The 24,890-nt window shown below is 40.8% G+C and overlaps 1 protein-coding gene across 1 annotated transcript in view; it reads left to right on the top strand.

Annotated features, from left to right (window-relative positions):
• Nucleotides 1–21,403, top strand: part of TBC1D32 (TBC1 domain family member 32) — a 411,057-nt gene extending 389,654 nt beyond the window's left edge. Inside the window, exon 35 of the transcript XR_012834519.1 lies at nucleotides 21,388–21,403. The gene's annotated coding sequence lies outside the window, so the exon portion shown is untranslated. The remainder of the gene's footprint in view (nucleotides 1–21,387) is intronic.
• The last annotated feature ends 3,487 nt before the right edge of the window (nucleotides 21,404–24,890 follow it).

Below are 24,890 nucleotides of genomic sequence, written 5' to 3'. Positions count from 1 at the left end.
CAATAGCTGGGATTGCATGTTTCATAGTGACTTTATTATTGAAAACAATTGGTGAGGATTTAGGAGGAAAATCCCCCCAACCACGTGTAGTAGAAATGTAAAAGTATAGAATAGAAAAATGTAATTCAGAGGAGATAAGAGATGAGTGAAATTAGACAGCATTACTGGATGACTGAGGAGCTGAACACACAGTGCAAAGCTCTCTGGCACCTGTTTTGTGTGTGTGACTTTGTCTTTACATTGTAAAACCTAGTTCTTAATCCTTCTGCTCTTTTACCACTTCACTGTAACAATCAAAGTGAGGTGGGACTTACAGAAGATGTGTGACAAGCCAGCGCCATTGCAGAGCTGTTCATGACATGGCTCTGACTGTCCTGCCAAACTGTGGGCTGCGGTTCCCATCTCAAGCCTGTCCACGTAAAGACAGTAGCATGTGCCAGGCACCACAGATGGGTCAACAGCTGGCACATGTGAGTTTTGTGTATCGCTGAGTATTTCCCAGCCAACCAGATAGTTTTGGAAAACATTCAGGGAAGGCGTTAAAAAGCTGTCCAGTGCCATTGATAACAAGAAGAATAATGCTCCACAGAAGACTTGCTGCCAGAGCAAAATGTTGGCATGTGATAAATATCACAAAACTTGCAACTTTTTCACAGCTAGCTCACCAGCCAAATGTCATCCACTTCCAAGGAGGCTCTCACAGCTGTTTTATAAAAATAGAAAAGATATTCACTGACACTAATAAACTCCCTCTACAATAGGCTCAGTACTTGAACCAAAGCCAATGCTAACACTCAACCCCCAAACCTGACCCCGTGTCTTAAGTCACTGTCAGATTTGATAACATTTTCCAGCTGAGAGTAGGAGGACATTTGCTGTGAAATTTAAACAGACACCAGTAGTAATGTTCTCCATGGGTTTCCTGTTTCTTTTGAAACCATAATAGTTCTTGATTTTTTCTGTCACCAACTCAGTAGACAGAGGCAGAAGAAGAGGGCAGTGCAGTTCTAGGACTATTCAACACTATCGGTAGCTTTTCTTCAGATGTGTTAGGTAACATTCAAAAGGAAAACTTGAAAACTCAATGTCCTCAGTCTCCAGGACATATGTAAATCCCATGTTGACTGATTATACAAGGGACTGTCATCTCCATGTAATTTTTTTCCTTATAATCTATTAGTCCATGCTGAACACATCATTACTATTCTACCAAAGTACTTGGAAAGTGAAGCTAGTGAGGGATACGAGCATATGCATGTGACACGGCATATGCTCAATGTAATTTCTCACAGTCTGTCTATGGTCCAGTGGCTTCTTCCAAATCAATCCCAGGAAGACTTCTCTGACAAAGTGCTTCACAAAACCCAACTACAGTTCAGCAGGTGAGTCACTGCAGTCACTTTTTTTCATATTGACCACCAACATCTTGCTTGTTCTTGTATGGCATTTTGCTGCATTACCCATTTGCTGCTTACATCTTGCATTTATAATATATTCCTCAAAACAAGAGCCAGCCCCTTGTGTATATTTGTACAGTGCCTTGCACAGTAGAGCTCTGGCCTCTAGGTGTTACCATAATATAAAGAATAAACAAAATCTCTGTTTTGGGATATCCAGCCATTTTCCAAGCACAAAGTAAGGGTTTGTGTTAATAATATTTAATTAATACGCTTTTTTTTTTTTTCATAATAAACAATGGCAATGTGCTAAACGAATATTAACCATAGGAAAAAGAGTGTATTTTGCTTGTACTCAAAGGCACTTAATCCAGGCTTCCTGAAAGGCCCCCTTTAACACAGATCTTACTTTTTTTTTTTTTTCTTTCAGGTGAATAGCATGGCAGTGGAGGTTACCTGAGGTATTAACAGAACCCTGATATAATTGACAGAGGCTGAGACAGAGTGTTCTGACAAAAGGTCTTGAACTCTAGAACTTGCTTTTCCCATCCTTCCACAAAGCTTGAATTAGTTGACCTCTTGGTCATGCTACAAAGGATAGCTTTTCTCCCAGGCTCTTTCTGGGAAAGCAGGATGAGTGGGTTGTGTTGGATGATGGGCAAGACCTCATTTTCAGTACTTTTGGAAGGCTTTTATATTATGGCACTGGTTTTGACATGGGTTTTATTCCACGTGCTTTCTTGGACTTTTGGATAGACTAGTTTTTTCACTAAATCAAAACAATAAATAATGACGCAGTAGATAGATTGCTGTTGAAACTACAACACTTAACAGCAGTTCTAGTAATTTCCGAACAGTTTGTTCCCAACAGAAGTAGGTGGGAGGAGGAGGAGGAAGGGACAGTCTGTCACCGACTGCTGTTGTGGAACTCAATTTTCATTTGATTGCCTGCCCAGGCTGACATTGCGGCTACCTCGTGTTGTTGTAGCGGACATTACGTCACTAGTTGTCTCCAGAGCTGCAGGACAAATGGCATCACAATCTCTTAACTTGGTCTCACTTTACACGTCAAAGAAATGCAGGAGAGTAATCCACAGGAGGCCAATTCCAGAAATAAATTTCAACTGTGTCTGTTATTATGGTTCAGTATAAAAAGAGATCTGATTCCAGAAAGTCTTAGCTTGTCCTCAGCTCCTAACAGAATGAGTGTGGACTGTTTGTTCAGGTTTTGTCTGGGTCCTGGGGCTGGCTTAAGAAAAAGGCAATGGTACCAGGTGTACTGGATGAAGACAAAAAATTCAGGTGCAATAGATATCCTGCCAAAGTTTGTTTGCAGAGTTGAGCTTAAGACAGATCATTTTGTTATAAAACCCACAGTCAATGTGTTTAAACACTACAGATCCTGTTGTATGTTGTGATGCGTAGGCGTCCACGTTACTAAACAGCTGATTGGAGAGGGATCCAGCAAGAAGAGTCCGACATCTTTATTCTGTGTGCTCTAACTCCCAAACAGCATCTATATAAAAAACAGCTCTGCAATGATTTATTTTTTTTCTTTTTTTGTTTTGTTTTGTTTTGTTTTGGAGTTTGCCAGGATGAGTGGCTAGTGCAGCCCTTTCCAAAGACAGAAAATGTTTTGTGAATAAATTAAATACTATCTGAACTGGTTTGCAATCCCTTTGTACAAGAGGCCTTCTGAAGTCACTCCTGTGTAGGCTTTTCTCTGTCTTTTGCTCTGTAATGTATTACTTCAGTGTAGCTGACATTCACCTTAGTGGGAATGACATAATTCAAAAATACAGCATGTCCCTGCTTTTATTCATTTTTCAGGGTAGCAGACAGAGTCACAGAGTGCTTGGTGTGAGTTGGGAATTACATGGGCAGTGGAAAACAACTGTCCTTGACCTAAGAGAAAGAAACTGTTGTGCCAGTACTTCTTCCTTCTGCCACAATTTTTACAGTATCTGGAAGCCAGTGAATCTTTGACTTGGAGCATTTCTTTAGTTGTTTCAAAAGTTTCATTTTCTTCACGCAGTGTTGGGAAGAAGAGTCAAGCAAAACCCACCTTACTGCAGCTCTTTTTAGCATGTGTGGGCCCCCTACTTTACTAAGAAAGCCATGTGGAACTCTCCAAATCCCAAAATAACAGATTTTTAAGAAGAGCTGTTAAAATAAAAATACATATATATCATCATGCCATCAGAAACATTAGGCAGAAGATCTGAATTTTTAATCTGAGTAATTGAGTTTACAGATTTTCATGGTATTCAGCACAATGAACAGTAACAGGACTGAGGAATGTCTTTCTGTTGATGCAGTTCTTGAAACCAGGACCATTTCCTTCCACCCAGTAGCACCTGCCTCTGTGGTGTGCCCTGCCTCCACCACGATGGGACGCTGGCAGTCGCGCTGCTGCAGGAGTTCTCCCACTCCTGTTGGTAAAGCGTGATCTTTGCCCCTCACCTCTGAACCAACTCATATTGAAATTTCAGCACCCTGCTGATTTGTTCTAGTCGTGTGGTGTTCAACAGCTATGCCTCAACTTGTTCTGAGTAAGTAAATGCTGAATGAAGGATGGTATTTATTAGACTCTTAGGAGAAGGAGACCAGTAGCATTTTCCCTGCCGGCATTTTATACAGACAAAATATATTTATCCTTGGTGGTAGATTCTCAAAGTGACTAATCTGAAGCACAACTGGCTCCCACCTGAATTAATAGCAGAAAGACAGGCTCCTTCACGCTGTATATCCGACCCCTGGGAAATTGAACTATTCTAGCAGTCTAAGGCCTAGGTTAGTAAGTGAAAGGCATGATTCAAAAGGTGTGCTTTTAAATCAATTCATCTTCAAGTAAACCAAAAACCTCCTATCACGCTGAAATAAGAGCACACCCCAGCAGATTTCATTGGCTTAAGTTCTGTCATCTGAGGAAACCCTAACTAAAATGGCACAATTTCCTTATATAGAATAAGGTTTTTCTTATGGCAAATGTCATATCCTCAAGTTATAAGGAGATCATGACTTTTCCCCTCCAATCTTCTCAGTGTCACTGAAGGGTGAAGCAGCTCTAGGAAGCAAGGATGGAGAAACCCCATCCAAACTTTTAAATGACCGACCAGATACTACCTTCCTCTGCAAAGAGGAGCTGTCTTTTGTAACACTTCAGAGGGAAGATGAACATTTTCTAAGATTTCTAAGAACAAAATATATGCCCCCTCCAGGACATTTTCTTAGACACAGATTCCAGCATAAGTCAAGCCTCAGGGCATGGTGTGAGTTGGTTTCTCAAGAGGACAGTATTCATGAAAAGAGGAAACAACAGAGAGAAAAATAAGAGCATAGCACTCCTCCCACATCATCAAGCATCAGCCTTGGCTTCAGACAGGGATCAACAAATCACTGTGTGAGCAATGAGAAGTATGATAAATTTACCACAATGCAATAAAATTGATTGTAATGGTAACTACTCCTACTGCTCAGAAAATGTTGGGCTGGGTTTCTTCAGTTGTGGATCCAACCAAGACATTAGTCTCTAGTGTATTTAGCTACTGAAGGCTGGCAAGACATTATGAATTTATCTGAAATAAAACCAAAATTAAATCCTTTCTTTGATTTAGTGAACTGTGGCAATGGACAACCTCTTCCCATTTCTCTCTGCTGCTTTGTGTCCATTTCCACTACATAGTAAAAAGTGTTTTGGGGATTTGGAAGCTGTCCTGGTTCAGCAGGGATAGGGTTAATTTTCTTTCTGGCAGCTGCTATAGTTCTGTGTTTTGGATTTAGGATGAGAATAATGTTGATAACACACTGATGTTTTTAGTTGTTGCCAAGTTGTCAAGGACTTTTCAGCTTCTCATAGTGCCCTGCCAAAGTGAAGGCGGGGGGGCACTCAAGCAGATGGAAGGAGACACAGTCAGGGTAGCTGACCCCAACTGGCCAAAGGGATATTCCATACCATATGATGTCATATTCTGCTTATAACTGGGGTGTGAGCTGAGAGGCTGGGCAGCTGGAGGGTCTTGTGCAGCATTGACGTTGGGTGGTGAGAAATTGTGCTGTTCATCATTTGTATTATTATTATTATTATTATTATTATTATCTTCCTTTTTTTTGTTTGTCCTATTAAACTAACTGTTTTTATATCAACCCACATGTTTTCTCACTTTCACTCTTCCAATTCTCTTCCCCATCCTGCTGGGGGAAAGTGAGCAAGCAGCTGTGTGGGACTTAGCTGCCAGCTGGAGTAAAACCATGACAGAAGCCCAGTGTGTCCTGTTTTCTTCTCTATGAAAATATAATCCCAGAGATTTAAAATATTACCTGTGGAACTTGTCAGTTTTGAATGCATCTAGGAGTAGAAGTAAATTTTTAGATAACTGCAACTTTGCAGGAAAAAACCAAAACATTTCAATGGGAACGACATTGCTTCCAAAAATAAGAAATGCAATCATTTTGATTGCCTGAAAAAAAAATAGAATTTTTTATTATTATTTCAAATTAAAATAGCAGATATTTCAAGCCTTTTCATTTAAGAGGGTTTTTTTAAGAAAATAAAACAATTCTTTGTGACATTTCCTTTTAAACATAGTAGTTTTATTTCAAAACTAGCCTTTAAGAAAAAAGTAGTTAAATAACCTATGATATTAATAACAAATATTTGCCTCAGGTTGACTTAAAATGTAAATTTGAAGGGGTTTTTTTTTCTTTGCTATTAAAGCATTTACACACTTTTTTTTTTCCTTTCAGTGCAAATAGATTTTCCTCGCTTACATTTTCTGGTTTATCCATCAATCCCTTACCTGTAACCTGAAGTATTTAGGAAAACTCTCACACTTTTGCTACATTCTCCATTCTCTCTCATTAATATATACAATGTAGATCCCTCTGGTAGCTGGCTTAGACACTCAGTCTACCCAGTAGCTACCCCTGATCCCAGTATCCCCAGTTGCTGGCAGTGGGACATGTGAGTCCCCGAGGCTTCAGCCTCACCGCAGCTGCTGATGCTCAGACCTACGCACACTGTAGATCCCTGCAGTGATTGCCCATAGACATGCAATCCATCCAGTAGCTGCTCTAGATCCTTAATCTCTCCACATGCCTCTTGTGCAAACACACACATCCCCAAATGGGTCTCAGCTGACCCCCAGACTCCACGGCCTCTCCAGCAGTTGACATGTACCTCCTGGTTTCCCCAGTACCCAGTTCCTCCAGTCGTCTCATTCCCAGACACACACGTACACCTGGCTCCCAAGCCACCTGTCCTACTGGCCAGCTCACCATCCACTCGGGATCACATACGGGCACATCACCCTCACCGCTGCAGGCACACTGGATCCTCTGACCCATGGCCCCCTCTCCAGTGCCTGCGCTCAGATCCCCATACACACATATGCACTCAGATAGAGAGCCTCTCACCCAGGAAAAGCGTTAGGAAAGGAATTTAATAAGAAGCCAAGACGGCCGGGGGGATCAGACAAGGGCATTGGCCAGCCACCTGTTTACATAACTAATTCCTTTTATACCCTTTATCTCTCTGTTTTCCCATACTTGTTCCTGCTTAAACCACCCTGACCACTCCTTTTGCCAACCTTTGCTTCATCTCATAAACATCCTATAATAAGTCTTGTGCAAATGCTCTTCCTTGGTATCCCATAATGAGCCCTTACCCCTTGGCAGTGAGCCCTTGGTCTGTAGGTGATCTCAGGACAGCCTCTCCCAGGGACCCACAGTGGTAGGTGTCACTCCCAGCCCATGGGGCTGACACCCTCCTGGGATGCTCTGGGGGGCTGGGGCCCGGACTTGTGTCTCTGGTTGGGTTATTGGGTTTTCCCTACCTGCCATTGTTCCTCTATGCTCCTTTGTGTGTGAAGATCATCTTCCTATCAAGCATCCTAACGATACCCGGTATAAAAGGCTGGTTGGGTGGGGTATGAGTCCAAGAACGACTCTGATTGGAGCTCTTATTCAGTCATGCTCATGCCCCCCTCCTGGTTGCATTTCTTTAAGTGTTTGAGCAGATGCTTTCCTTTGTAGGGTTGCTTGGAGAGTGATTTTTGCTAACACTGACTTACAATTGTGAACAAACAAACAAACAAGAGAAATAAAAAAGGTTATTTTCTGGGGTTTTTTCCCTCCTAATTGAAAATGTTCATCAATCAATTCAGGAAAGAGGGAGTAGGTTAAAAAAAACACATGCCTATTCTCAGAGATTTTATCAGTGTCTGAAATATCAGAAACAGATGGCAGCTGACATGACAAAGTTACAAACACCGTTGGTTGGTGTGCTATGAGCATACCATGAGGAGTTCTGTCTCAGAAGATACACTATACCGTACCAGTCTGCACTACATCAGTGTTGAACAGCTGATTCTTTGTGAACTCTGTCTGCAGTGCATTGTGGGGTGACAGCTACCAGTCAAGTTTTCACATTTCAAGCGGAATCTTCTCTTCCTGCAAATTTCCTTTTTTGCAGCTTTTAATTTCTGCTAGTCCCTCTTGTAACATCTATGTTCTGTTCTTCCATGTTTACCAGTCTCTCTGCATGAAATGGCTACAAGCACAGATGCTGAAGAGTTGGTGTAATTCTATCAGTTCTGAAAAGAGACCAAAGTCTTGCTTCTTCTCCTTTGGCAGAACTTCAGCAACTATTGCAGTGGCTAGCCGCTGAGCCAGGGAAATGAGACAACTGGGGAAAGTGGGTTGCTGCAATACAAAATGAGAATTGCCAGGTGATGAAGGCATTCATAGACCAGCTACAGAGAGTGGAGTGTTGCCCCTGGGTCTCTGAAACAGCTGAGAGTTCATAGCAGTTCAAACTGAGTAATCAGCAAAACCATCAGAACTTTCGACTACAGAAAATAAAGTCTCTCGTGCTCCTATATGATATAGCATCCAGTTCTGGTCAGGAACAGCAGTATCAGAAGACAACTCCAAATTTTTCACCAGCCCTCTGCATAGTGGTTGGACTGCAACTCTTTTCTTTTGTCTAAAAGTCTTGCTCATTCATCTTTTTCTTGGTATTTGAATAAGGATCATTATTTCCTGTATTTATTCAGAAGCTATGACTGCACCATGGGCTGAGGCAGTGTAAGACATTTTTAGACCGGTATACGGTCTGAGATTATTTTAAAAAAAAAAGAAGAAAATAATTTAAAAAATAACAGTAGATTTTCTGTAATTTGTTGCTCTCTTCTGAATCTTGATTGGCAACCGATAAGCCAAGAAACCAAAGCAATCAATCAAAAACCACTAATGCTTCCTTATGTCTTGAGCCCTTTAGCCACTTCAGTGATCGTGTCCTCCTTTGGAAGGAAATGGTCCATCTTACACAGATAAGCATATTTTGGTATTTTTACTGCATAACTGTTGGTATCAACAATGCTGCCCCCACAGAAGACATTGCGCTGTGCCATTATGGGAAGTCATCTGTATTCAAACAGCACAAGTTCTCATTGCAGCTTTCCAGTACCTGAAGGGGCCTACAGGAAAGATGGTGAGGGACTGTTTATCAGGGAGTGTAGTGACAGGACAAGGGGTAATGGGTTTAAGAGGAAGGAAGGTCGATTTAGATTAGATATTAGGAAGAAATTATTCACTGTGAGGGTGGTGAGGCACTGGAACAGGTTGCCCAGAGAGGTTGTGAAGGCCCCATCCCTGGAAGTGCTCAAGGCCAGGTTGGATGGGCTTCGGGCAACGTGGTCTAGTGGAGGGTGTCCCTGCCCATGGCAAGGGGGTTGGAACTGGACGATCTTTGAGGTCCCTTCCAACCCAAACCATTCTGTGATTCTATGATTCTAAGTTAGAAGTTACTTACTGAACTTAAAATTGAGAATTGATGCACCAGGGTGATGATGTCATAAGGTAAACTTTATTGTTCCAACATACTTCATACCACAGCCAAACTCTGCACAAATGAACACAAAATATAAATATCACATTCAACAGTTTGTCAGCAGTCTATACTTTCCTAATGCCTCAAAAAACTTTTGTTGAAAAGGCTGCATGGCAAAACATATAAACAGAGTAAAATAGGCCAAATTCATATGATCCTTTACCTTGCACTGAACAAGTATCAGTCACTTTATCTTTCCACACGTTTTGTCTTGACACCCTCAAGTGTCAGGCAATGATAGGAATTATTTTTCTGATCAAGTATGATAATATTGGCATTTATAAATTAAAATACATATGATATAGTATATCTTTTCTGATCTGGAAGTAGAATCTGTTTTATCCTCCTTTAAATGGTAGCCAAGATTTGTTTTTTCTTCACTTATAGCCTGGGTTTCTTTCCATCAAGACCTAAGGCACTTCTTATTTTGGCTATTTATTTGCTTTATTTTAATTACACAAATATAAACTTTTCCACTATATTTCAGCACTGAATTTGTATTGAAAAATCTAAATTGCTTCTTTTTCCAACACCCATTTGCTCTTGGTTGCAATACTTCTGTATGAACTTCCAAAAAAGGCTTTGCTATACCAGTGAAAGCTGAGGGATCTGCTTGTTCAGACACAACCAATTGAGATTTCAAAGATTCTCATGGGAAAATGCAACTTAAATTGCCCCACAAGACCACCTGGTCCGATGCCTTGTCTCACAATCTTTGTGAAACATGATGTTCAGAGACTGTTTTTAATGTGCAAAGAAGTGTCATCTTTCTCGTCTTTTATCTAGTTCTTAGGTCTTTTCGTTACACTGAGTATGCACATCTGTGGTGGGTTGACCCTGGCTGAGGGCCAGGTGCCCACCAGAGCCGCTCTATCACTCCCCTCTTTCATTAGACAGGGGAGAAAAGGTACAATGAAAAAAAAAAACTTACGGGTCGAGATAAGGACAGGGAGAGATCATTCTCTAATTATCATCATGAGCAAAACAGACCGAACTTAGAGAGGGAATTCATCTTATTTATTACTAAGCAAAACAGAGTAGAGGAATGAGAAATAAAACCAAATCTTAAAAACACCTCCCCCCACCCCTCCCATCTTCCCGGGCTCAACTTCACTCCCGGCTTCAACCTCCGCCCCCCCCCAGCGGCACAGGGGGACGGGGAGTGGGGGTTACGGTCAGTTCATCATGCGGTGTTTCTGCCGCTTCGTCTTCCTCAGGGGGAGGACTCCTCTCATCGTTCCCCCGCTCCAGCATGGAGTCCCTCTCACGGGAGACAGTCCTTCACGGCCTTCTCCAACGTGAGTCTCCTCCACGGGGTGCAGACCTTCAGGAGCAAACTGCTCCAGCGTGGGTCCCCCACGGGGTCACAAGTCCTGTCAGCAAACCTGCTCTGGCGTGGGCTCCTCTCTCCACGGGTCCACAGGTCCTGCCAGGAGCTTGCTCCAGCGCGGGCTTCCCACGGGGCCACAGCCTCCTTCAGGTGTCTCCACCTGCTCTGGCGTGGGGTCCTCCACGGGCTGCAGGTGGAATCTCTACACCCCCTCATCCTCCCTCCATGGGCTGCAGGGGAACAGCCTGCTTCACCATGGTCTTCACCACGGGCTGCAGGGGGATCTTGCTCCGGCGCCTGGAGCACCTCCTCCCCCTCCTTCTTCACTGACCTTGGTGTCTGCAGATGTTCTTACATCTTCTCCCTCCTCTCTCTGGCTGCAAAAGCGCTCTCTAACTGTTTTTGTCTTTCTTAAATATGTTATCACAGAGGCGCTGATTGTCTTGGCCTTGGCCAGCGGCGGGTCTGTCTTGGAGCCGGCTGGCATTGGCTCTATCAGACACAGGGGAAGCTTCTAGCAGCTTCTCACAGAAGCCACCCCTGTAGCCCCCCCGCTACCAAAACCTTGCCACGCAAAACCAACACAACATCGCAGGGCTTGAGCTATGAATAGGGCTACTTCCATTCATACAAATTAATATCAATTGCTGTTTATTGATGGTAAAGGTACTACGGTATTTCATGGAAGTTATACTGTTATATGTCTAGCATATCATATTCTACTAGATGGCTTTTATATACAACTATGAATGATCATTTTAATTTATTTTTTTATGCTGCTTTGGGAATTACTGACTTATAGTTCATGCAGTCTTTCCTCACATTTGTCTTAATAATAAATTTTGTACCTTTTCCATAGTGCAGGAGAGTAGCTGCTTATAATGAGGCTGCAAACTCTGATGACAACCTACCCCATTACAGAGAAGAGCTGATGGTTGCAGTAAGACATCATCTCCAGCAGGAGCTCGTCAATGATCAGGAGATGGGGAGCAGGGGGAAGGAGTTGTACACAATAGAAACAAGGACATATGGGTAAAAAACAGCTTAGAAGAATAGCGCATGATAGAGGGATAAACACAGAAGCCTATGGCACAAAATGATATACAGCTGGAAGAAAACGTAAAAGGCAATCAGGAAATGCTCTGAAATGCATTAGATATAACAACATGATGGGAGAAAGAAGGGCTTGTTATTCAAAGGGAGAAGGCGAGTTATTGCAGGTGACAGAGAAAGCCGAAGTGTTCTTGCTTCAGTTTGGTTGCTTTATTCTATATAAAGAGGTTAATTGAGATCAGCCACTTAACACAGTTAATATTAATAACAAGGGATGAAGAAAACAGGCAATATTAGGGGAAAAACAGGCTAACGATATTAAGATTAATTAGATTTTTAAAGTTATCATTCCCTGATGAGAATCACTTAAGGCAACTAGTTTAGGCAGTTTTCTTGGATGACTTGTGAGGACTCAGTGGACTGAAAAAAAGGGAAACAACTAGTGTCTGTTAGGGGGGAAGGGAGGGGGTAGGGAAGAAACAGTAAAGGAGATATAGACATGCAAGAGAACATGTAATATTGATGCCTGCAAAAATACTAAGCACTACATTATTAATCAATTTGTAAGAACCTCAAGAATACAAGCATAATCAAGTAATAATGAACAGCCAACATTTGTAAGTCAAAATCAGGTTTTAATTAAAACAATCTTGTTTCCTCTTAATAGGACAAATTTCCTAGAAGACACAGGGAGAAAGCAGATGCAATCTATTTTGACTTTAGTAATGCTTTTGATCTAGTTTAACGTAGCATTCCTATAAAAAGACTGGAAAAGTTACTAGAAATGTATAATAAGACCAAAAAAAATACTCGAAGAACAGTTATTGAGTTTAGTCTCAAGATAGAGAGAGCATTTTAGCTAACACAGTGGTCTCACCTACCCTGTATTTATTATCCAATTATTATTTATGACAGTGATATAAACAATGGAAGAGAAAAGCACATATCTTAAAACTGGGTATGACACCAAATTCGAAAACTAAGATTTTGGAAGCAGGATAAGAATTCAAGTTATTTTGATAAATTGAAGAAATTACAAATACAATAAAATTCCATAATTACATGAGAAAATAACTACATTTAAGAAGCAAAAAAAAAAAAATCTTATTAAAAAAATTGTGTTAGGCAATAGCTATCTTGAAAGCTGCACTGCAGAAAAAATTCTGACACTTGCAGTGGAATGCACATATCACAAAAATGTGTGTTGCTGAAAATAAGACAAATATAATTTTAAGAAGCATTACTTAGAGTTTTGTGTACACAACAGAAAAAAGAAATTACACCTTCTCTCTCAATACTGCTAAAGCTTCCAATGAAAGATCATATCCGTAAAAATTGGAGAAAAGGCTAAACTGCAAGAGTAAGGGTCTTAGAAAGTGTGATCTATGTAGGAAAGTTAAAAAAAAAAAAAACCTCTAAAGAAAAAAGAGAAAAAAGAAAAAAAAGGAAAAAAAGAAAAAAGAAAAAAGAAAAAAAGAAAAAAGAGAAGACTTGAAAGAGATAAAATGGCAAAGATTATTCTAAATAGGACAGAGATGTATCATTGCCTACATGCATGGGGTTAGACATGAAGTTGTGGGTCTAATCTAAAACTCAGGATAGACATAAGGAGAAACTGTTCAAGTATAAATATGTTTAAACATCAGAATAGTTTTTTTCAGAAAGGTTTCACACCAGAGATTTACAAACAGTTTTGTCAACATCTGCCAAGAGCCACGTAAGTATGTGCAATTCTGCCTCAAAGTATGCACATGGACTAAATGATCTCTTCAAAGGCTGCTACTACTTTGTATTTCTTTGATACCAAAATCAAGAATCTCCCCATTCAAAAATCTATAGCGGGTGACCTCTGGTCCTAAAATGATTCTAACTGAAGTTGGAACAAGGCTGAGACCACAGTATAATTCAGTATATCCTATTTGTTATTTATTTCTCAATACTGCTTCAATCTTATTGCGTAACGAGCATCAGCAGTTTTACTAGAAAAGTAAAAAAGAGTTACCCTTCCACCTCACTGAGAGTAGATCTCAAATTAAAATTGTTCTTTGCATATCTTAACAGATTTTTCCCTCCTAGGAAGTTTGCATGAGAGAAAATTCTACACTCACCTCCAGTCTGTGCTTTAATTGCCTCTAAAAAGAAAACAAAAAAGCAAAACAAACAATCATCAACAAAACCTCACACACATTGCACACAAAAGAAAATGAAGTGCTAGTTCCGGGCAGAAGAAACAAGGCTTTTAGCTGACTCTGTCCTTCTGCATCCTGTGTCCTAAAATGTTAAGGTAAGTTATTAAAATACGTGCACTTCACCACAAAATTACTAATGCCAAAAGCTGTATTATGCAATAGTAAGCATCAGCTGGGATCCTCAAACCCAGTAGCACAAGCTGTTTCTTTGTGGCCTGTGAAAAGCCCATCCTAGTCCAACTCCAGCTCAGCAAAACAGGCTTTAAGAAGGAGAATAACACATTCAAATCCCCTTGAGACTGGTAACTGCATGATTCCTTTGTTTTCTGATGGTCTCTGAAGTAAGAACAGCTTATCAGAGAAGCTGTGAAAAATAAACCATGCTGAGTAATGTCATCAGAGATATTTGCTTAAATGCCTCAGGTTTTTAAAAGAAAACAGGAAGGGCTGCAACCTCTCTCTTCTCTGTCAACAACACAGGAAAGATGCATTCAGAGGAAAAATATTAAGAACATTTCTACACTGATTTACCAAAACACATTTCCCTTGTCCCATCCCTTAGCAATACAAAAGGCAGTGCTTCTCTGTACCATGGGGCCTCCATTTTCTGGGGAAAATAATAAAAAGAAATGATGATGCGGCACTGAAAGAATGTATTGGGAAGGCAGATAAGATCATTCCATTAATTCGTCCACATACTTCACACAGTCACTTTAGAAAAGTCCCTTGTCAACAGTCAGAACTGTGGGGTAATTTTTTTTTTAATCTATAATTAATCTCAAATAAGACACTGTTTCAGAGAAAGGCGACCCAAAGTGCCTATCAGACAATTATTTTGTTCATATTTGAGTAGCTGGGCAAAAAATAGCATTTTTGCAAAGCAGAATGCACATTTTTATGATGTCATTTCATATCATCAATGAATATTTATCTTTAAAACAGTAACTGGGCAGAGAATAGGAATAAAGTGTCAAAAATAAAGTGGAAAATATTCTTGCTTCATAAATATACATATGCACAACTAATTTACAGCCCTAGAGAAAATTAAAACTACTTCTACTTCCCTTACCTCCCTCCCTCCAAGGAATGTCTTGATGTTAGTTTTATGTATGATTTGTTTATTCATAATTTTCCTTTTTTTTTTTTTTTTTTTTTTTTTTAAACTGTGTATTATAATCCCTCCCTTTGTGCTTTGACAAACAGTTATCAGCATAATAGTGTTTGGAACTGAGGGAACGCCAGGGAGCAGATGCTTGAAATTAAGTTTAGGCAACTAGAACTGGAGAAGAGTATGTTGGCGACAGTATTAGCCATTTAACACTTTCTTTTGATTTCTGTGCTGAATGCCTATGCCCCAGTGATACTGCATCAAATTTTTTCATTGAGTGCTCCAGAAGAATGACCTTAAAACCATCATATTTTATTTTAGTCTGCCATTGTCCCTCATTTACTTTCATATGCGCTAGAAGCCATCACACATTTCCTTGTCTTCGCCTCTCCTCACTTAACAAAACAGATAAAGGAATAACAGTGTCTTCTTACTATAAAATACATTTGCAACTGGAAACATTTCTCCTTTAATCTGTCAGCTGCTTTTAGGCAGAAAAGAGAAATTTTGCAACATATCTTGAATAACTTTTGTTCACTCAGATATTATGAAGGCAACTCATACCACTAGGGATCTTGTTATATAGTTCTTTTCTGTGAGTTTTTATGGAGAGGACATAGAGGGAACAAAAATAGTTTTACACTGCCATGGTCTATTAAGGACAAATCGGCAATGAAAACAAGCCATTATTTACAAATGTCCAGGAAAACATCAACAAAGTTTTGCCACTTCAGCATTTGTGCCCTATCTGATGCTGCAAAGAGCTGATACAATTATTTCTAGTCTGGGGGTAGGCTTGTGTCACTGCTTGCTTGCATCTCGCATTGATGCAGCTCAATAGAAGCCCAGTCGAGCCTTTTTTTGCATCACTGGTTTTACAGTCTTAGGGAGATATAACAGCTGCAAACCAAGCAGCTGAATAACAACAGAAGGCATCTTTGGGGGCAATCCATTTACTGATTTTTTTTTTTTTTAAGATGTTAACTAGGCAACTTTAAAAACTGAAGACTGCTTCAATTTTATCTTTTTGAGCAATTTGAAGAGAGCAGTAAAGTTACATGACTATCACGTAGAAAAAGATGGACAGGCCACTTCCAGCAAATGATCAGTAAAGTTGGTAGTTTATTGTTTGTTTTTTGAGGTTTTTTCCCCACACAAGCCCAAAACCCTCAACCTTTCTGCTACTATGCTAAGTGGCTCCACTGGTTTACCTGTAGGACTCTCCCCACTCAAAAATTGTCCTTGTGAGCAACAGATATGCTCATTAGCTTGTAATAAATTTTTCCCAGGTCTCAATGTGACACCACTAGCCATTCACAGATTCCTACCCCCACAGGACTAGGCACTTGACAACCTACTGGTTGTCTTGCCCAGGACAGAAGCAAGTCTAGGGTGAGCATCCACAGAATTAGTCACCAGTATTATACATACTATGCATCATAATTTTCTAATGCTCTTTATCCATCCATTTAGCTCTATAAGTCACCTGTTTATAAAGGTTTTGCCTTCCTCTTACTTTTCAGACCTTCTTTTCCCTTCATCTATCCTAGAAGTCAGAAATTCATGATAGAGTCCGTCATCTGGAGGCAGCAGGGGAGACAAAATCCTGAGCTGAAGAGGTGTTGATACAGTATGAATACAGAATGTGTATTATAAAACATGAGGCACCTTATGACAAATTTCCAGTTAAAAGACAGGTGCAAACTTTGTACCTATTTGCAGATTTTAGCAAAAAAGATATGTTACAACATATGTCCCCAGAAGACACATCCTTTTGCCCAACTGCTAGAAGAGGAAGTCAAGTCTGCAAAAGTCCCAAGAGAATGATGAAAGAAGGATCACCCCATAAGAAGGGGCTCAGAAATAAGAAAATATAAACAAACAAACAAATAAGTAGTTTTTCATATGTGATTAAGGGAGCAAAAGGAGATGGTCATTCTTCAACTCCCTAATAAAGCAGCTGTTGCCAGAACCAGTGTCGAGCTTCTGAGTGCCATAACTACGCCCGCAAAGGCAGAGTGACAGGCATTGGATCTTGCTTACTTGATGGACCAGTAGGACCAAAGAGGCTGAACACTCGTGCAGAGAAACAGGATCCTCCTAGCATAAGCTGTTCCACCAGTTACTTGATCAGCATATTGCAATATTTGTAAGGTGATCTTCTTTGCTTATTCTTCATGTCATAGAAGATACCTGAAACTAAACAATGACACAGACTGTATGAAGCTAGTAGATTCTTTAAAAGTGAAAAAGACAATCCCAAACACTGCTAGAAGTTTGAGAATTAAGAGCACAGTGATTCCTTACTATCCATGCACAATTAATTCTGGAAAAAAGTAATGAGTTTAGCTGCCAGGAGAAAGACAGTCCAGATAATAGGGATAGTTAAATCTTCCCATATATTTATCATCAGTTTCACATAGATCAGTTCATCAGTTCAGACTTTTTGATGAATGAATGAAGGAATCCTGGTTCAAACTTAAGGCTGAAATTTCTTAGATGTGTCTACGTTAAGAAAATAGTTGATACTGGTTACTGGGAATTTATATTTTAAGAACAAAACAAATACAACTGAAAACCCAGTCACACTGGCAAATTTGGATACTATTGGCAAGAACCCATTAATTTAGTATATTTTATTATGGATATGTTGTTTGGTGGGACTATTTAGTTCTTAGATCAGTAACAAAGTAAGCAAATAATTTTAGGAAAGACAAAAGCACATGTAGCAGCTGTTTGTAGGTGGTTCTACTGGTTTTGTGCTTTGGAGTAAGTTGCAGCTTCAAGAAGCAGCTCTAATAACAACAGAAGCAGTAATGAGAGGCTGCTAAATTGGTTAAAATTTATACAAAGTGTCCAAGTGAAACTATGGATTTCCTTGAATTTTACTGAAACCATTTAGCACAAATAACCTAAATCAGCCTAATTCACTTTTATATCCATCCATTTTGCAGTGAATGAATGCATTCTTGGCCATAGACACCCCCCCCCCCCAAAAAAAAATCAGTTTAAAAGAAAAAAGTAAATAAAACCAACAAATTAATTAAACTATGATTTGTATGAAGTACAATTTGAGTAAACAATGATGTGAACAAAAGGAAAAGATGCTTTTCTGTCTTCTACATATGACCTTCTGCATCTAAGAATCAAGAAAGACTTCTAGCAACTGCATGACAGAAAGGAAATTAAATTGGGTGTGGCAGAAATGGAAATAAGAGGACATCAATGCCACTTGTCTTAATTCACAGCATGCCGAAAATAGTCTGCTCTAAGCTCAGTAAAAATTGAATCATCAGCCGGGTCCAAAACCTGGGCACACCCAGGCATAGTTGGCCCTGCCTTGGCCTTGTGCTTCCCCCATCCTGCCCATGGGTCATTTCACCACCCTGAGGACATCAGTCCCTGTCCCAGTCATGCCACAGCAGTGCCAGTCTCCAGCTATATCTCCTGGATGCACATGGACTTCCACTGTGGGCAGCCTGTCTCCTGGACAGGCACCTCAGTTGTACATTGCAGCCTTGTCTCTGGTCTCTTTGGCCCCATCGGCATTAGCTCCTGATGGGACCCCCTGGACGTTCCCCACCCCTGGTTCATCATTTTCCATGTCAGTGGCTGTTGATGGACACTGTTACAGTCCCCAGCTCTGCCCACAATGGCCGGACTTCGTGGGATGGAAGCCATTAGTGAGGGTCTGCTTCAGATCCCAGCTTGCCTGCTTTCAGGAGCACTGGGTGCTCACTATGCTCTCACAGTTAATCTGGAGGGTGGGAAGAGGCAGAGGAGAAAGAAGCCATCTGCATCTAGAGTGCTACACTGAAGTTGCTGCTCCAGAGTATAAAGGGAGGCCTGGTCCTCGCCTCTTCCTGAGCTGCCCCCATGGGGTACCCTCTCCTGGGCCCAGATCCCCAGAGTGCAGGATCTATCCTGACTCCTCACCTATCCCCACCTCTGCTCCCACAGGACACCATGATCCTCGTAAGGGTGATCCAAACTCAGAATTACACAGGGAGGCCTCTGGTGTTTCGGTCACTTGTGGTTTGTAAAACAGACTGAGTACTTGTCTGTGAGTAGGGTACAGAAAGAAGCCTTACTCAACAGGTATTTATTAATAGCTCAATTTCATACACTACAAGAAGTGACATGTAAAATGGGAGCAGGCGTGAAGCAGAAAGACAGTTTTGATGCCAGTACAGCTTTTGCTAATGGAATCCACATTGACAATCCAGGAGCGACACTAAATAAATTGAAACAACAGTCTACATCCTACACCTAAATGGAGTTTTCCCACAACAAGGCTGAGCCACCTGGGCCATGAGCCTTTTTTGAATAATAGTTGTTCATGTCATTACAGCAAATTAAAGAAAAAAAAAAAAGAAAGAAGAAACAAAAATCAAAAAATATAGGACTGCTAGCAACTGATTTTTTGGGTTTTTGAGCATTAAAATAATGCCAAGAAGAATTACAATATTAGTTTATCATCTTGGGATACTTTTGAATTAAAAAAAAAAAAATTGTCATATCTTTAAAAGAAATATGAAGTGGTTTTTTATTGTATGACTAAAGGTACTGAAAGATATAATTATTTGCCTCCCCTGGTAATTTTGTTCTACAAAAGGAACAGTTCTGCAGTTTCTACTTAAGCTCTCCCTTCTTTTATTATGTTCTTCTCTTTCTGTTTCATGTCTCCCCCGTATTACTCCACAATACTATTTGCCCATTCCCCAGGTCGAGGAAAGCAACAAATTTTGATACAATGGTTCTTTTCCTTTCCTCCTTGTACTTTTTTTTTTTCCTTTTTCTGTCTTATTTTCTCTTCGTTTCCTTAACTCCCTCCCTCTAGAACTGTACATAATTTCCAGCTCCATTCTCTGATTCTCTATTCCAGACCTGGAGGCAAGAGAGAAAGTCTGGAGAAAGGAAGACTCTCTTGGTCGAGGAGGATCTGGTTAGAGATCATTTAGGCAAACACAGCATCCACAAACCCATAGGTCCTGATGGGATGCACCCACAAGTACTCAGGGATCTGGCAGATGTTATTGTTATGCCACTCTCCATCATGACCTGGAAAGGTCATGGAGAACAGGAGAGGTGCCTGAGGACTGGAGGAACACCAACATCAATCCGGTCTTCTAAAAGGGCAAGAAGGAGGACCCAGGGAACTACAGGCCAGTCAGCCTCACCTCCATCCCTGGAAAGGTGATGGAACAGTTAATTCTGGATGTCATCTCTAAGCATGTGGAGGACAAGAAGATTATCAGGAGTGGTCAACATGGATTCACCAATGGGAAATGATGCTTGACCAATCTGATAGCCTTCTTTTATGGCATGACTAGCTGGGCAGATGAGGGGACAGCAGTGGGTGTTGTCTACCTCGACTTCAGCAAGGCTTTTGAAACTGTCTCCTGCAACATCCTCATAGGCAAGCTTAGGAAGTGTGGGTTAGATAAGTGGACAATGAGGTGGATTGAGAACTAGCTGAATGGCAGGGCTCAGAGAGTTGTTGTAAGCGGTGCAGAGTCTAGTTGGAGGCTTGTAGCTAGTGGTGTGCCCCAAGGGTCAGTGGTGGGTCCAGTCTTATTCAACATGTTCATCCGCGACCTGGATGAAGGGAGAGTGTACCCTCAGCAAGTTTGCTGACAATACTAAACTGAGAGGAGTGGCTGACACACCAGAAGGCTGCGCTGCCATTCAGTGAGACCTGGACAGGCTGGAGAGTTGGGCGGAGAGGAACCTAATGAAATTCAACAAGGGCAAGTGTAGGGCCCTGCACCTAGGGAGGGATAACTCCAGGCACCAGTACAAGTTAGGGGCTTACCCCCTGGAAAGCAATTGTGCAGAGAAGGACCTGGGAGTCCTGGTGGACAACAGGCTCTCCATGAGCCAGCAATGTGCCTTTGTGGCCAAAAAGGTCAATGTTATCCAATAGCCAATAGCCAATAACCAATAACCAATGTTATGGTGCATTAAGAAGAGTGTGGCCAGCAGGTTCAGGGAGGTTGTCCTCCCCCTCTACTCTGCTCTGGTGAGGCCACACCTGGAGTCCTGTGTCCAGTTCTGGGCTGCCCAGTTCAAGAAAGACAGGGAACTGCTGGACAGAGTCCAGCAGAGGACTATGAAGATGATGAGGGGACTGGAGCATCTCTCGTATGAGGAAAGGCTGACAGACCTGGGTCTGTTTAGTCTGGGAGAAGAGAAGATTGAGAGGGGATCTGATCAATGCTTATGAATATCAAAAGAGGAAGTGTCAAGAGGATGGGGCCAGACTCTTTTCAGTGGTGCCCAAGGGCAGGACAAGGGGCAATGGGCACAAAATGGAACACAGGAAGTTCCATCTGAATCTGAAAAAAAACTTTACTGTGAGGATGACCAAGCACTGGAACAGGCTGCTCAGAGACGTTGTGGAGTCTCCTTCTCTGGAGATATTCAAAACCCACCTGGACATGATCCTGTGCAACCTGCTCTAGGTGAATCTGCTTTGGGTTGGACTAGATGATCTCCAGATGTCCCTTCTAATCCCTACCATTCTGGTATTCTCTCTCCATGGTTTCTTTTTGTCTTCCTAGAACCCAACTTCTGAGCACTTTTCTCTGCATACTTTGTCACTTCCTTCTTCATTTCTTCCTTTCCTCTTCACACCCTTTGTCTTCCCCATCCATACAATGACTAGGTAAGATGAAGAGAGGGTAAGAGAAAGAAAAGAAGAGAAAAATCATAACCTGTATGAGACCTGGCCGCCTCTCCCTTCTTCTGGCATCAGATAGCAGTGGTGATCAAGGGGGTGTTTTTTTTCAAAGGGTAGGAGTCTTCATCATCCATCTCATACCCATTGGAAAAAGAGAAGGAAGCCACTGGTACTGCCCCTTCCTTTTATTAGGGAGACAAATCTGCTTTTGTTTCTCCAAGAGTCAAAGCAAGAACATTTGCTTGGAAACCAGAGCTCAGTCTCAAATGCTGTTGATATTCCTCCTGCTTGCAATAACATCAGGAGCGCAAGGAATTCTTTCAGGAGCAGGGGTGACTGTTCAAACTGTCCTACTGCAGAACCCTTGTTTCTACTGCATCTGAGAAAGGTGAGTTACAATATGTATAAGCAAGACTTCTTTTAGCTGAGTGAAATTGTCTAACTCCTTCAGAGGCGGAAAAAAAAAAGGAAGAGGTCAAATCCTCACGCCTTTCTGAAACACTTTAGTTTTAGACATAACTACAAAATTAAAGAAGATAGGGGTTTCATGGTGGAAGAATTACTCTACTTTATATCAGTAACTGTTCACTCACAAGACCACTGTGTGAGCACTCTCAGTCCCCGCTTCCAGCTAAGGACACCCAAATCCATCTACCCACGGAGTGCCTAATCTTAACACAGGAGGTTATTCCAAGTGGCACAGCACTGATCAGCTTCATTTTTATGAACTTCCTAAATGCCCATTCATTTAGAATGAGAGACCCCCTTCTTTAGAGCATGAGAGGGGAGACACATGTGTTTTAACTGCTGGTCTGACCTGGCAGATTAATTGAAATCATCATCCCTCCTGACAGCACTGCACCATGAGAATACAGAAATATTCTCATTTACTTCCCACTTCATCACTGAAATCAATGCAAGACTTTCTACTGACTTGGGGTTTGAATAAGCTGCTGTGTAATTATATTACAGTACTTTATACTGTTATACCTTTATATTCTATACTGTAATTATACAGCATAGAATTAATAGCATGCAAATGTGTTAGTACATCATCAATAAGATTTATTAAGCATTCTTCCAAGTAAATTACAATAAATGGTTGTAACATGGTAAGGATGCAGTGTGACAGAGTTTTTTGGAAAGCCTGAATGGAGTGTTAAGGCTTTTGGATTGTCACAATCATCATTACACTACCTAAAGCAATACCCCAAGAGTCCCTTTAGAAGAGCACATGTGCAACCATAATCACTTAGCCAAGACCCACAGACACTGCTGAAACAAGCATGTTCTCAAGTGCTGCCTTAAAGTAGAATTTTCTCTGCACCAGGCCTTAAGCTCTCCATGTCTGTGCATATCTGTCTACAAGCCAGTATAATATATTGTACACCCTAGGCGTAATCTTAAACAGTCTACAGTCTTAGAAATAGCAGGAAAAAACACCCTCACATTGGTCTCTAACATTAAGAAATCAAAGTATTTCATCTTCCTATAGTGCTTTACATTGTACCCCAAATATTCTTTCTACCATGCCTCACTGTTCTTCCTCTAATTGCTGGTATCAGACACCAAGTTTTTCAAGGTAGAGATTGATTTTCCATGTGCATTCTGTAAACCATCAGGCATGATTCTGGTACTTAATATAGAGTAACAAGAAGAAAAAAGTACTGTAAACAGAACAGTCAACATGCCAGAATGGGATGCCTGACACATTGCTGTACGGGAGTCTTCTGCACACTCCAGCCAACACATTTTTGTACCTTGCAAGTCCAGTTAATCAGCCATACACTAAAAGGGCAATAATATTTTGCTCTGGTTATTTAATTTATCAAACAACAACATAAAGCAGTATTTCTTGAAGTTACGGCTAGCAAAGTTCTTAAGGAAATCCTTAATGTCAGTTCAGAGGAGCTTAACATTTGTGAACAACTCATTAGAAATATTAGCTATGAAATCTATGTGAGCAAAACCCAGTAATATTTGAATGAATTATAAATGAATTAAGGTAAGGACAGAACACACATTTTTAATCCTGCAGACTTACGTGTTTACAAAGAGGTCCACTTATACTTAAATTTCACACTGTTTCTGACAGGAAGCAAAAAAACCCCCCTCTATTGCCGTTAATGTATTTGCCACACAATTTTGGCAGCTTTGATCAGCTTTGTCATTTCAGGCATCCGGTAGTTTTCATATTGATTCAGGCATTAATCAGATCACATTTTTTATTTCAGAATTAGCATACCAAAACTATTTTGTGAGTTATCATGCTAATATGTTCTATCAAAGACTAAATTAACATTTTACCGCTCTTAACCAGAGGCGATGTTTCATATACAATTCAGATGATGTTGCCAAATTTTTCACAATACCAGCTGCTTAAATTTGAGGGTGCTTAATATATGTGGACCTAAAGAAATATCTTTTGAAAATAACCTAACACCAAAGCCCTCCACAGTCCAGTGCCGGTATTCCTAGAGCTAATGAAGCCCCATACTGTTCCTGAGCTCTGTTGTACTTCCAATAATGAGGTAAAGCACAATGTTCCAAATACCACTATGCAGCATCCCTTTCCATCTTCATTTTCCTTTCATTTTTTCAACTTCTTTTAGTCTCAAAGGTATTAGAAAAAGGATAGGAGAGCAGAAGGGAAGAGGGAACTGGTAACCTGCCGTATCAGAGCTGCTTTCCTTTCCTGGGAGCAAAAGAGAATGACAAAGTAGTAAGACTGTATTTTGATGTTTTCCACTGTCTTCACGTGCAAACTGCTACCCTTATGCAACTGTTCGATGCCAACAGTCACCATTATGCATTAATGTTTTGCTGGCAGAATTCCTGGCTCTCGACCCAGAGGTTTCCTATGGCAAGCGTCCCAGTTTCATCCTACCTATAAATGCACAGATCATGCATGCAGCTACTACCCGACAGGGAGTACTCACCCATTGCCATCCAGGCAAACTCTCTTGACTTCTGTGAGATCTGCATAACAACAATCACAGGGTATCTGAGAAATTGTGCCAGCAGAAGTTTGTATCTTCTACACATATGAAGAATCTTTTGCCAAGAATCTGATAGTAACAGTTGAGGGTAGATGGAAATTTTCACTTTTCATATGAGAATGGCTCCTACCCACAACAGGGAGCACAGCTTAAGTACTTCATTTAGACTTAGAATAACCATTATCTAGGTTTACATTCAGATTTAAAGTTTCATTTAAAATAAAATGTACATATATTTGGA

The sequence above is a fragment of the Balearica regulorum genome, chromosome 3, assembly GCF_011004875.1.
Source record: "Balearica regulorum gibbericeps isolate bBalReg1 chromosome 3, bBalReg1.pri, whole genome shotgun sequence".
Classification (NCBI taxonomy): domain Eukaryota; kingdom Metazoa; phylum Chordata; class Aves; order Gruiformes; family Gruidae; genus Balearica; species Balearica regulorum.
This window is presented reverse-complemented; position numbering and strand designations above follow the sequence as displayed.